Below are 13,490 nucleotides of genomic sequence, written 5' to 3'. Positions count from 1 at the left end.
CTCTGTCTACTTAGGGTTGAGTGGAAGAGGGGTCACAAAGGTGCCTTACTCACATGAAGCTGAAGATAGTGACTACTAGTTAGCTGTCACCTGGGTCAACACAAGCAAATGAAATGCACCCAGAAAACTTAGGCCAAATGCTATCGCTTAAAATACAGTATATAAAATTGCTGCACAGGTGTTAGTTGTGTTATCATTATCATTATAAAGCCACTTGAGAAATCATCATTATAGAAGAAATAGTATCAGAAAAATTGAAAGAATGGTACTGGGGCCAAGTGTTAACTGGGTTTTCTTTTTTAAAATTTTTTATTTTATTTTAAGTTCTGGGATACATGTGCAGAATGTGCAGGTTTGTTGCATAGGTAAACGTGTGCCTTTGTCAGAATGCAAAAATTTTCTCTCATTCTGTAGGTTGTCTGTTCATTCTGATGATGTTCTCTTTTGCTGTTCAAAAGCACTTTAGTTTAATTTGATGCCATTTGTCAATGTTTGCTGTTGCTGCAATTGCTTTTGACATTTTCATTGTTAATCTTTGCCTGTACCTATGTTCTGAATGGTATTGCCAAGATTATCTTCTAGGGTTTTTATAGTTTGGGGTTTCACCTTAAGTCTTTAATTCATCTTGAGTTAATTTTTGTATAAGGTGCAAGGAAGGGGTCCAATTTCTATTTTCTGCATATGGCTAGCCAGTTTTCCCAGCAACATTTATTGAATAGGGAATCTTTCCCCATTGCTTGTTTTTGCCAGGTTTGTCAAAGGTCAAATGGTTGTCTACAAACATCTATGTGTGGTCTCATTTCTGAGGTCTCTATTCTGTTCCATTGGTCTGTGTGTCTGTTTTGGTACCAGTACCATGCTGTTTTGGTTACTGCAACCTTGTTGCATAATTTGAGGTCAGGTAGCATAATACCCCCAGCTTTGTTCTTTTTGCTTAGGATTGTCTTGGCTATATGGGCTATTTTTTGGTTCCATATGAATTTTAAAGCATTTTCTAATTCTGTGAAGAATGTCAATGGTAGTTTAATAGGAATAGCATTGAATCTATTAATTACGTTGGGGAGTGTGGCCATTTTCATGATATCAATTCTTCCTATGAACATGAACCCATGTTCAAATGGAATGTTTTTCCATTTGTTTGTGTACTCTCTGATTTCCTTGATCCATGGTTTGTAATTCTTCTTGAAAAAGTCCTTCACTTCCATTGTTAGCTTTATTCCTAGGTATTTTATTCTCTTTGTAGCCGTTGTGAATGAGCGTTCACTCATGATTTGGTCCTCTGCTTTTCTATTGTTGGTGTATAGGAATGCTTGTGATTTTTCCACACTGATTGTGTATCCTGAGACTGCTAAAGTTGCTTATCAATTTAAGAAGCTTTGGGGCTGAGGCAATGGGGTTTTCTAGATATGGCATTATGTGATCTGTAAACAGACAGTTTGACTTCCTCTTTTCCTATCTGAATACCCTTTATTTCTTTCTTTTATTTGATCGCCCTGGCCAGAATTTAAAATACTATGTTGGGTAGGAGTGGTGAGAAAGAGCGTCCTTGTCTTGTGCCAGTTTTCAAAGGCAATACTTCCAGCTTTTGACCATTCAGTATGATATTGGCTCTTGGTTTTTCATAAATTGCTCTTATTATTTTGAGGTATATTCCATAATACCTAGTTTATCGAGAGTTTTTAACATGAAGAGATGTTGAATTTTATCAAAGGCCTTTTCTGCATCTATTGAGATAGTCATGCGGTTTTTGTCTTCAGTTCTGTTTATGTGATGAATTGTTTATTGATTTGCATATGGTGAAACAGCCTTGCATCGTGGGGTTGAAGCTGACTTGATCTTGGTGGGTAACCTTTTTAATGAGCTACTGGGTTCAGTTTGCCAGTATTTTATTGAGGATTTTTGCATTGACGTTCATCAAAGATATTGACCTGAAGTTTTCTTTTTTGTTGTATCTCTGCCAGGCTTTGGTATCAGAATGATGCTGGCCTCATAAAATGAGTTAGGGGGAAGTCTCTTCTTTTCAGTCATTTGGAATAGTTTCAGAAGGAATGGTACCAGCTCCTCTTTGTACCTCTGGAATTCAGCTGTAAGTCTGTCTGGTCCTGGGCTTTTTTTTGGCTGGTAAGCTATTTATTACTGCCTTAATTTAGGAACTTGTTCTTGGCCTATTCAGGGATTCAACTTCTTCCTGGTTCCGTCTTGGGAGGATGTATGTGTCAAGAATTTATCCATTTCTTCTACATTTTCTAGTTTATTTGCATAGAGGTGTTTATAGTAGTCTCTAGTGGTTGTTTATATTTTTGTGGGTCAATGGTGATATCATATCCCCTTTATCATTTTTTGTGTGTGTCTCTTTGATGCTTCTCTCCTTTCATTAGTCTAGCTTGCAGTCTATCTATTTCATTAATTTTTTCAAAACACCAGACCCTGAATTCATTGATTTATTTGAGGAGTTTCTCATGTATCTTCTTTGGTTCTGCTCTGATTTTGGTTATTTCTTGTCCTCTTCTAGTTTGGGGTCTGTTTGTTCTTGGTCCACCAGTTCTTTTAGCGGTGATGTCAGGGTGTCGACTTGAGATCTTTGTAGCTTTTCAATGTGGGCATTTAGTGCTATAAATTACCCTCTTAAGATTGCTTCAGTTGTGTCTCAGAGATTCTGGTACATTGTCTCTTTGTTCTCATTGATTTCAGAGAACTTCTTGATTTCTGCCTTTGTTTCATTATTTACCCAGGAGTCATTCAGGAGCAGGTAGTTGTGTGGCTTTGAGTGAGTTTCTGAATCTTGAGTTCTAATTTGATTGTGCTATGGTATGAGAGACTGCTTGTTATGATTTCAGTTCTGATTGCAGTTATGATTGCATTTGCTGAGGAGTGTTTTATTTCCAATTATGTGATTGATTTTAGAGTAGTGCAATGTGCTGCCGAGAAGAATATATATTCTGTTTTTTTTTGGGGGGGGTGGTGGGTGGAGAAATCTGTAGTTATCTATCAGGTCTACTTGATCCAGAGCTTATTTCAAGTTCTGAATTAATATTGTTAATTTTCTGTCTTGATGATCTAATATTGACAGTGGGGTGTTAAAAGACCCCCACTATTATTGTGTGGGAGTCTAAGTCTCTTTGTAGGTCTCCAAGAACTTGTTTTATGAATCTGGGTGCTCCCATTTTGGGTGCATATATATTTAGGATAGTTAGCTCTTCTTGTTTAATTCATCCCTTTACCATCGTATAATGCCCTTATTTGTCTTTTTTGATGTTTGTTAGTTTAAAGTCTTTTTTGTCAGAAACTAGGATTACAGTCCCTGCTCTTTTCTGCTTTCCATTTGCTTGGTAAATTTTCTTCCATCCCTTTATTTTGAGCCTATATGTGTCTTTGAACTTGAGATTGGTCTCTTGAATGCAGCACACTGATGGGTCGTGATTCTATCCAACTTGCCATTCTGTGTCTTTTAGCTGGGGCATTTAGCCCATTTATACTTAAGGTTAATATTATTATGTGTGAATTTGATCTTGTCATCATCATGCTAGCTGGTTATTTTGCAGATTTATTGATATCATTACTTCAGAGTGACATCGGTCTTTGTCTTCAGTTTATTTTTACAGTGGCTGGTAAGAGTTTCTTCTTTCCACATTTAGTACTTCCTTCAGGAGCTCTTCCAAGGCAGGCCTGGTGATGATGAATTCCCTCAGCATTTGCTTGCCTGAAAAGAATTTATTTCTCCTTCACTTATGATGCTTAGTTTGGCCAGATATGAAATTCTGGGTTGGACTTTTTTTTTTTTATGTTGAATATTGGCCCCAGTCTCTTCTGTTTTGTAAGGTTTCTGCTGAGAGGTCCACTATTAAGTCTGATGTGCTTTCCTTTGTAGGTGACCTGGCTTTTCTGTTTGACTGCCCTTAACATTTTTCCCTTCATTTTGACCTTGGAGAATCAGATGCTTATGTGTCTTATTGTTGATCTTCTCCTGGAGTATCTTACTGGGGTTCTCTAGATTTTTTGAATTTGAATGTTGTTAGGTTGGAGAAGTTCTCTTGGATGACATCCTAAAGTATATCTTCCAAGTTGGTTCTATTCTTTCCATCTTTTTCAGGTACCCCCATCAGCATGGGTTCAGTCTTTTTACATAATCCCATAGTTCCTGGAGGTTTTGTTCGTTCATTTTCATTATTTTTTCCTTAATCTTGTCTACCTGTCTTATTTCAGCAAGATAGTCTTTAAGCTCTGAAATTCTTTCCTCTGCTTAGTCTATTTGGTTATTGATACTTGTGGTTGCATTGTAAAGTTCTTGTGTTATGTTTTTCAGCTCTATAAGGTCACTTATGTTCCTCTCTAAACTGGTTATTCTTGTTGACAGCTCCTGTAGTGTTTTATTACGGTTCTTACCTTCTTTGAGGCAACTTTAGCTCAGCAAAGTTCATTATTACCAACCTTCTGAAGCCTAATTCTATCCATTCATCCATCTCAGACTCTGCCCAGTTCTGTGCCCTTGTTGGAGAGGTGTAGTAATCATTTGGAGGAGAAAAGGCCCTCTGGACTTTTTAGTTTTCAGCATTTTTTCACTGATTCTCTCTTATCTTCCTGAGTTTATCTAGCTTCAGTCTTGGAGGCTGCTGACTTTTGGATGGGTTTTTGTGGGGACTTTTTTGTTGATGCTGTTGTTGTTGTTGCTTTCTGTTTGGTTTTCTTTTAACAGTCAGGCCCCTCTTCCATAGGGCTGCTGCAGTTTGCTGGGGGTCCACTCCAGACCATATTCACCTGGGTTCCTCCCACACCTGGAATTGTCACCAGTGGAGGCTACAGAGCATCAAAGATGGCTGCCTACTCCTTCCTCTGGGATCTCTGTTCCAGAGGGTCACTGACCTGATGCCAGCAGGAATGCTCCTGTATAAGGTATCTGGCAACCCCTGTTGGGAAGTCTCACCCAGTCAAGAGGCACGGGATCTGGGAGCTGCTTAATGAAGCACTCTGGCTGCCCCTTGACAGAGCAGGTGCTCTGTACTGGGAGGAATGCCACTCATCTGGACTGCCTAGATTCCTCAGAGCCAGTTGGGGGAAAGTCTAAGTCTGCTGTTTCATGGAGACTACAGCAACCCCTTCCCCTCAAGGAGCTCCATCCCGGAGAGACCAGAATTCTGTATGTAAACCGCTGACTGGAGGTTTTGAAATTCCTTCAGGGAGGCCTCACCCAGTGAGGAGGGTCTGGCCTAAAAGGGCAGTCTAGCCACAATCTGCCACAGCCAATGTGCTGTACTGTGGGAAATTCCTCTCAGTCCAAATCCTTCACCACCCTGGCACCAGCAGGGGAAAAACGGCCAACTGGAACTGCAGTGACGGTTGCCACCCCTCCCCCAGGGAGCTCAGTCATCTTAGGCAGCAGTTAGCCACAGTGATGATAGCCATCCTTCCCCCAAGGAACTTGGTAATCTTGGGCAGTCTCCAGCCAAGTGTCCACTGAGAATCTGCACAGCTCTGTACTTGGGACCCAAGGCCCTCATGGCATGGGCTCATGAGGGAATCTCCTGATACACAGATTGCATAGATCCCTGGAAAAAGCGTGGTTTCCAGGGCAGGGTAGTACAATCACTCACTGCCTCCCTTGGCTGGTGGTAGGAGTTCCCTTTGCCCTGTGTGGCTCCCAGGTGGGCTGTCACTCCACCCTACTTTTCCTCACTCTCCGTGGGTCATGCCAACCACCTAGTCAGTCCCAGTGAAAGAACCAGGATACTTCAGTTGTCAGTGCAGGATTCACTCACCAGTCTTGTTTTTCTCGATGGCAGCCTCCAATTGCGGCTGTTTCTAGTCAGCCATCTTGGCCCCTCCCTGCAATTTGGCTATCTTGGCAGCTCTCTTTCATTCATTTGTTAATCTATTCATTGATACCATTCATTTACATCATTCTTTCATTCATTCATTCACTCATTCATTCATATATTCCACAAATATTTATGGCATACTACAAGGGAGCTGAGTTCTAGAAACAGAATGATGGCAATGCAGTTAGAAGACCTCAACACCTTCCCTGTCAGAAGGACAGATTTCGGCTATTTAGAAATCAGATTTGGGAGGGATGATTAATGTCTGTAAATGAATTGGAGTCAGATATTCTTTCATGAATTCACAATCTAGGACTGTGAGTCTTTTCTATATGAAAAATATTAGTAATTTTGTTTTATTCCCAAAAATATATAATATTTAAGCTTCTCTTTGGACTTTATTTTAGACTGAAAGACATAAATGGCTATAAGCCCTGCAAGAATTCCTTGGGAATAAACACTCCTTTCTTCAGTTCCCTCTCTAACTGACCTCATAAACTCCTATCAACTCTCCATGACCACACAACAAGGGAAAGGCAAGCTAATGCTCCCTTTCAAAAATTTTGAAACAGTCTTGGTGTACAGTAGCATGAGCCTAGCTTACTGTAGTCTCCAAGTCCTAGGCTAAAGTAATCCTCCCACTTCAGCCTCCCGAGTAGCTGGGACTACAGGCATGTGCCACCACACTTAACTAATTTTTTGTAATTTTTTTGTGTGTTTTTGGATTTTTTTGTGTATTTTTTGTCTCCCTATGTTGCCCAGGCTGGTCTGAAACTCCTAGGATCAAGTGATATTCCTGCCTCAGTCTCCCAACGTGCTGGTATTACAGGCATGTACCACCACACCCAGCTCAAGACTGTCTTTTGAGTAAAATGCTTTGGGCTTTTCCCAAATTTGTAAACTTGTCTTTCCTGCCTTAGGTTGACAGATCCCACTGAGAAACCTATGGGAAAGTCAAAAGCATTGTCCACCACTCAGCTGTAGCTGAGTAGAATGATAGCAATTTTAGCTGCACTGTAGTTTTACCCAGGACAGTGTTTGTGTTCTCCAGCCCCCACATTTTATCAGGTCAAACCAAGCACTTATCAGAACTACAAGTTATCTTAATCAACTCTGAGACTATATTGGCTGTTGTGTTAGATTCTTTACACATCTAAATAAAATATTTTTTCTCCTGTCTTCTCTTTTCTGTAGATGATAAAGCTATATTTGAGCATTTGGAGTGGTTCACAAACCTAAAATCTAAAATATTGTAGAAAATTGGACAGCTTTTCAGATTTTTAAGTGTCAGAGCAATGTGATGACAGAAACTCAGGAAGAGGCTCTTCCTGTTTATAGGATTCAGGATGGAATTAACTTTCCGAGCTGTGACAGAGATCAGCTTCTGTGAGATGACACCCTAAGATTTATGGTCCTAAAAAACATATATATATTGACTGAGGTGGAAACAAAGTCAGTATTTACACCAAAGGAATATTCCTAAGGGGAAACATCTCTGCCGTATTTTCTTCACTCAAGAGTGTGACTGTTGTACTATAATTGTAGGTTTAGTTTCCTTTAGGCTATATTGAGCCCAAGGACTGAAGGACAAAGAGGAAGAGGAGAGGTAAGGGGAAGGAAGGATGTGTTTCCACAGATTCTATATATTCCAGGCAGTGGTTAATAACATATGACTTGTAGTTATTCATTGACTCAGCCAATATTAATAGCACCTACTCCGTGCCAGGTCCTGTGCTAGGTTCTAGAGATAAAACAGGGAATACAATAGATGTGGCTTCTTTTTCTCATGAAGCTCTCAGCATGGTAAGGAAGACAAACATTGAACAAATTATTACACTGATGCAAAAGTAATTGCAGTTTTTGCCATTAACTTTTAAAAGCAAAAATTGCAATTATTTTTGTACCACCTAATATTATAAAAAAGAGGTTTATTATGAAAAAGGAAGTATAGGTGGCTGCTCTCAGACATATGATAAAGAAGCCTAACTCAACTGGCAAGAGAAGGAGTGTATTAGTCTGTTCTCATGATGCTAAAAAAGACATCCCAAAGACTGGGTAATTTATAAAGGAAAGAGATTTAATGGACTCACAGTTCCACATGGCTGGGGAGGCCTCACAATCATGGCAGAAGATGAAAGAAGAGCAAAGGGATGTCTTACATGGCAGCAGGCAAGAGCGAGAATATGTGCAGGGAACTCCATCAGATCTCGTGAGACTTATTCGCTATCACAAGAACAGCATGGGAAAGACTCACCCTCATGATTTAACTCCCTCCACTAGGTCCCTCCTACAACACATGGAAATTATTGGAGATAAAATTTGAGATTTTGGTGGGACAGAGCCAAACCATATCAGGCAGAGAAATCAGGAAGGGGGAAATGAGGGGAACATCCTTCCTATGGAATAGCTGTGCTGGGAAGAGTAACAGTTTAGCCAGGCAAAAGTTGGATTGAGTCAGGGTGCTGGAGAAAGACTGAGAAACTGCAACAGAGAAAACAGTATAGGCTGTTCTAGTCCTTTAGTGTGGTACAGACATTGGTAAACTAAATCTGGCTAGTGCCTATTTTTATAAATAAAGCTTTATTGGAACCCAGACATGCCCATTCACTTACATATGGTCTAAGACCATTTTCTTTTTTCTTTCTTTTTTTTCTAATCTGTTTTTTTTTTTAATTTTATTTTTTTTAATTGCATTTTAGGTTTGTGGATACATGTGAAGAACACGCAAGATTGTTGCATAGGTACACACATGGCAGTGTGATGTGCTGCCTTTCTCCCCATGCTATCTCTCCCCAACCCCCCACCCTCCGATGTCCCTCCCCTATTTCCCCCTGCAGACCCCAGTGTGTGATGCTCCCCTCCCTGTGTCCGTGTGTTCTCATTGCTCAATACTCAGCTATGAGTGAGAACATGTGGTGTTTGATTTTCTGTTCTTGTGTCAGTTTGCTGAGAATGATGGTTTCCAGGTTCATCCATGTCCCTACAAAGGACACAAACTCATCGTTTTTGATAGCTGCATACTATTCCATGGTGTACATGTGCCACATTTTCCCTGTCCAGTCTATCATCGATGGGCAGTCTAAGACCATTTTCATGCTACAACTGCAGAGTGGAGTTGATTAGTTGCAGAAGAGATCACATTGCCTGTAACACCTAAAATATTTAATACCTGGCCTTTAAAAAAAAAAAAAAAAAGTTTGATAATTCCATTTAGAGCAAGTGGCTAAATCACAGTTAGTAATGCTAGATGCTACAACAAACTATCCCCAAATCTCAGATACTTATCCAATAAAATTTCTCTCTCATGTCCTAGCTCTTTGAGCAGCTGATCTGGGCAGGTCTTGTCCAAGCAGCAAAAGCAGGAACACTGTCTTGTGGTTTTTACCACCTCCTATCTGAGGGTCCTGCACACCAGCTGTGCAGATGGAGAACAGAAAACAGAGTTGAGGATATGAAATGCGTTAGGGACGAGGTCTGGAATGACACACATTGCTTTCACCCCCATTCCATTAGTCGTACGATCCCACCAACATCCAAGAAGAGGCTGGAAAAAGAAGTTTTCTGTGTGCTTGAGAAGAAAAGGAAGCTTTGGGAAATACATAGCTATGCCCATAGCTATGCCTCTGCCACAGCAAACAAGATATATTTTTTAAATGAAGCTAAAAATCATGCGTGGTTGAATTTAGGTGGCATGAGGTAAGGCAGTTAGGTAGGCAAAGGTCAGATTGTGAAGGGTCTTGTAAACCACATCAAAAATTTAAATTTTAACCTAGGTTTGAATTATCAGTTATATAACTCTGATAAGGTTAGATAACCTAGCTAATCTAATCCTCTGCCTCTTCATCTGCGAAAAGAGGATGATGCTACCTAGTTTACAGAATTAGACAGACTCATAGAGATACAGTACATAGAGGTTTTAAAATATCTCTAACACACAGTAAGCATGTAATAAATTGTAGCTATTTATTACCAAAACAAAGGAAAGTTCCTCCACCTTTCCCACAAACTGGCCTTCCCCACATGCAGGCCCCAAAATGCAGAAAACCCTTTGCTAACCCAGTATGCCAAGATCCCATTAGAAAGAAATCAAAGCACCTTGAATCGTTTCTCTGCCATTCCACTGGCCTCCATGTTTGCTACCATCTTTTCAAGGGCACATTGGCCTAGAGAACAATCAGGTCCCCTCCACTTAGAGTAACTATTTGTGAAATAAAATTACTTCCCAAATCCTTTACCTTCCCTAGATCAAAAGAAGATGGCATTAGAAACTCAGAGAAAAAAAAAAGTGTGTACACATATGTATATGTATGTGTATACCCACACAAACAGATGCCAAACAGGACAAGGCTAGAGTGGTAAGACCCAGCTCATCACGTATGCCAAACACTATACGCCTCTGGCCCCATCCTAAAGTTATTTTAAATCCATCTTGACCTTTGGATTCCCTGAATGACTTTTAAAGAATGTTCCTGGCTTGAGGTCTCCAGACTCTGGAGAAAGAAGAGATTTTCTTGAGCTCAAGATAACATGTGAAAAGCAAAACAAACAAGAGAGAATCGAATAATATGGAAAATTGAAAAACTTTTTGAAAAATAAAAGACATGGGAAGGGATGAGACAAGCAGTTATTGAAAGATTTTATGGAGGTATGGCATGGCACTGACAAAAGGCTAGACATCAGTGGTATAACATATTAAAGTGAAAATTTAATATTGTAATATAATCAGTGAGGGAAAGGAAGATGATAAGATAAACTACGATGCCATAATTATTAGTAATTTGGAGGAAAATATACCCTCACTCACACCGTACACACACACACGCCTCTTACAGACAGGAGTATACTGATGACCACAGCAGAATCTACAGACAACAAGATGCCCAGGACTCAATCCCAGCTCTACGATTCGTTTAGCTGTGTTATTTAGGCTCGCAAATTATGCAGTCCCTTCGAGCCTAGTTTCCCTTGTATATACATAGGGAGTAACAAAGGTATTTACCTTACCAGGTTGTTAGCAGAATTAAGTGATTTAATGCATGTAAAACACTTAGAACTGTTTCTAATACACAGTAAGCACTCAATATATGTTAGTCATTATGATGGGGAAAATCACAAGGAAATGTCACTTTCATTCAACATATTCTGCTCTATTTGTACTTCGGTATGTTACATGAATCACGCTCTAAGAGATCAAAAAATAAATTAAGACACAGACCTGTCTTCAGAGAGGGGAGCTAGCAATCTAATATCAGTTAAGAATGTATCTACTCATTCTTATCCTTCAGAGGTGAGTTCTGGAACAGAACTGGAGTTGTTCAGCACAGCTTGAATATCTTACAGGCCTAATTTCTTGTTCATGTCACTGGAAATGCTTCCTGCAATAAATTTATTTTGTTCTATATATACGTTGTCATTCATCATTGCAATACTATTCTTACGGGAAAACAGATTATGAATAGTGTAATAACTATGACAAATAATAAACAAGCCCACTTGCTTCTGGCTCTAAGGGAAATAAATCAACTGATAGTTGCACTCTCTGCTCCTCCCTCAACTCCCAAAAGGGAGCCATCTATTATTGAAAAGGATCTGCAATTTTTTAAATTTCACCGTTTCTTCCAAAATCAAGACAAATTACATCAATATTACAGAAAATTCCCAAATATTTCAGTATCTTTGCAGAGAATGTAGGATACATTCCAAGGCCTAACTTCATAGTTCATCAGACATTGTGGTGAGTAAGACTTTGAGATCTTCTCCTTGTGGCTTTAAATCCCTTTCGCCCTTCTTCAGTACCATTCATACATGACCATGACCGGTTACTTGACCAGACCAATCCTTCCTTGGGCCTTAGGGAAATAGGTATGACTTTGTCCTCTGAATTGTGATGGGAGACAAGCCTCTGGATCACACCACTTTCCTTTCTACACTTGTTTCTTTTCCTGGGTTTTCTTCTCTTATGAATTGGGGTGGTGGAGAGAGCACTGGAATAGGAGTCACTAAGCTAATGGGTAAGATTTTGTCTCTTATCCACTAGTAATTCTGTGGGCCTTGGCATCCTCTTGGTAAGAGGAGAGGGTATATTGGAACACTATTTCAGATAATATCCAAACATGGCAATCTAGGAAATGAACTTCCTGTACTTTCTCATCCTTAGCCAAAGCCTGCGTCTATCAGCCGTTTACTTTGGAAGCCTTACCCTCACCCCAGTCTGCTCTGGCCACTGAGTAAAAATCTACCCAAGAATTCACCTCTCCCGGTTTCATCATGCCTAACATAATATTCCCTTAATCTCATTCTGCATATCTTGCTATCTCTCCATTTACTGTAGAACAGCTGCAAGCCAGACACTAAGTCACCATTCAGGATAACTGGTAGCTTTCAGCGAATCACTTAGCAACTTTTCCAGGACTCTGAAGAATATCAGCCACTCTTAATTCACAGAATTATTATGACTTGAAGAGAAAATTGAATGAACTGTGGAAAGTGATATACAAATAAAAATGAAATGGAAACCATTACTAGAATTACTTTCCCTAAAAACTGACAGACACCTATGAGCCACATGAGGATATCTTTAATAATATTGTTATTACTATCACATGTTATGTTAATGCATATAAAACACTTAGAACTGTTTCTAACACACAGTAAGCACTCAATATATATTAGTCATTGTGACCTTAGGGTTGACCTTAGGGTTTGAAACTGTTGCTGACCTTAGAGTTTGAAAACTGGTTTTATGCTTTGACCAAGCTTTGGAAATCTGGAAACTCTGCAGCCTGACAATGACTAAATGTGCCCTATTGCATTCCCTACACCAATCTTCTGGCACACTCAAAAGAGAATCACCTCTGCCTTTTAGTGTAATTATGGTGCAATAACAAAATGCATATAATTTTGCTAAAACTGACCTAGTAAATAAAACTTATCAATTTTTCATAATGGCCAAGAAACTACACAAAATATACCAAAAACATTGTATGATTCCAACTCTGATAAAACATTTGATGGAAACCCCATCTTTTACTTTTTAGTGGTCACCTTTCACCATGCCTTGTGATTTATCACTCTCTCTCTGTGCTTACATTCTCTTCCTTTTGTTCACAAATTGTCATACTATTTTCACATATAGGATTAATTTTCCTCCTTTCAACCTGGAAAGGAGTAAGTTGTTATGAATGTGTCAACAAAGTAAAATAATACTTTCAAGCAAATTTACAGGCTGCATTGAATTGCAACTGATTTAACGTCCCTATCTCTTGCCTCTGTGCCACTGGATTCCTTTGTATTCTGCAAGGATTGCCCCAGAGCTTCTCCGAAAAGTCTCACCCAAAGGTCACCAATGACCATCTATCCCAGTGACTGACACATTTAATGGTTTCTTTACATCTATCCTACTTGATTTCAACTATAATTTTTGGCATGATTACCCATTCATTCTGAAGCTCTCTCCTTCTTTGACTTTTGTGTCAGATACCTCCCCACCTGACACCCATTCCACCTCAGCCTCCTTGGTTAGTGGTGTTGCAGTTCACAAGACAAAAGACAGATCAATGAGTACCCTCCTAATGAGATTAAGCCCAAACTCTGCTTTCTACCCTCACGGTCAGTTTTAGAAACCGAGGTCTGATGCAACCTGGCATGTGGAATTTTATTAGCCAGAGAAGTTGGTTC

The sequence above is a fragment of the Sapajus apella genome, unplaced genomic scaffold (genome assembly GCF_009761245.1).
Source record: "Sapajus apella isolate SASKATOON/1434 unplaced genomic scaffold, GSC_monkey_1.0 scaffold21, whole genome shotgun sequence".
Classification (NCBI taxonomy): Eukaryota; Metazoa; Chordata; class Mammalia; order Primates; family Cebidae; genus Sapajus; species Sapajus apella.
The sequence above is the reverse complement of the archived record's forward strand: the minus strand, read 5'-3'. Positions refer to the sequence as shown.